The 603-nt window shown below is 37.8% G+C and overlaps 1 protein-coding gene across 4 annotated transcripts in view; it reads left to right on the top strand.

The window, feature by feature from the left end:
- LOC119582042 (organic cation transporter protein-like) overlaps nucleotides 1-603 on the top strand; it is a 12,568-nt gene that overhangs the window by 1,182 nt on the left and 10,783 nt on the right. The gene's annotated exons all lie outside the window — the stretch shown is intronic.

Here is a 603-nt window from a genome sequence, read left to right as displayed (position 1 = left end):
CATTCATGAGTATATTAACTTTACAAGGTTTCGTTGTTCAAAGCCAATGAATTGAATATCCGATGAAAAAGCCACAATAGAGATGATATTTGCTCAACATGCAGTAGTGGTAAACATTTTGGGGGAGGCTCTCGTTCAGTACAGAGTGGATCATGATAATGGAAGTGAATGCATACTTTTCTGCGCCACCTTCTCAGACTTACAGATGTTTTCAGAATATCAGAGCAAGTCTTAAAGAGCGTCCGCCAAGTTAGGTATATCTGAAGCATGTCCTAGTAGGTCTTAATCATGACTACTAGGTGAGTTTTGACATTTTCCTGCTGTCTTTTCCCTGTCACTTTTCAATTCTTTCCTCATTTCATGAACGGTCTCCTTAACTTTCGTTTTATCGGCGAACGTTGCTTTGGGTTTTGATATGTGTGTGCAAGGCGTTTTTAAATCTACGAGGGTAGTTTCAGTTTAAAGGAGTGCCATTTGGCTTCAGAAATTTATCTATAACCTTCTCTCGGCTTATGGCTGTTACTATGGCGTTATCATGATAATTTTGATCAATAAAGTTTTAGAATATTATCTGAAGATGGCTTAACCACTAATCCTAAGAAA

This window comes from Penaeus monodon, chromosome 15 (genome assembly GCF_015228065.2).
Source record: "Penaeus monodon isolate SGIC_2016 chromosome 15, NSTDA_Pmon_1, whole genome shotgun sequence".
NCBI classification, from domain to species: domain Eukaryota; kingdom Metazoa; phylum Arthropoda; class Malacostraca; order Decapoda; family Penaeidae; genus Penaeus; species Penaeus monodon.
The sequence above is the reverse complement of the archived record's forward strand: the minus strand, read 5'-3'. Positions and strand labels throughout refer to the sequence as shown.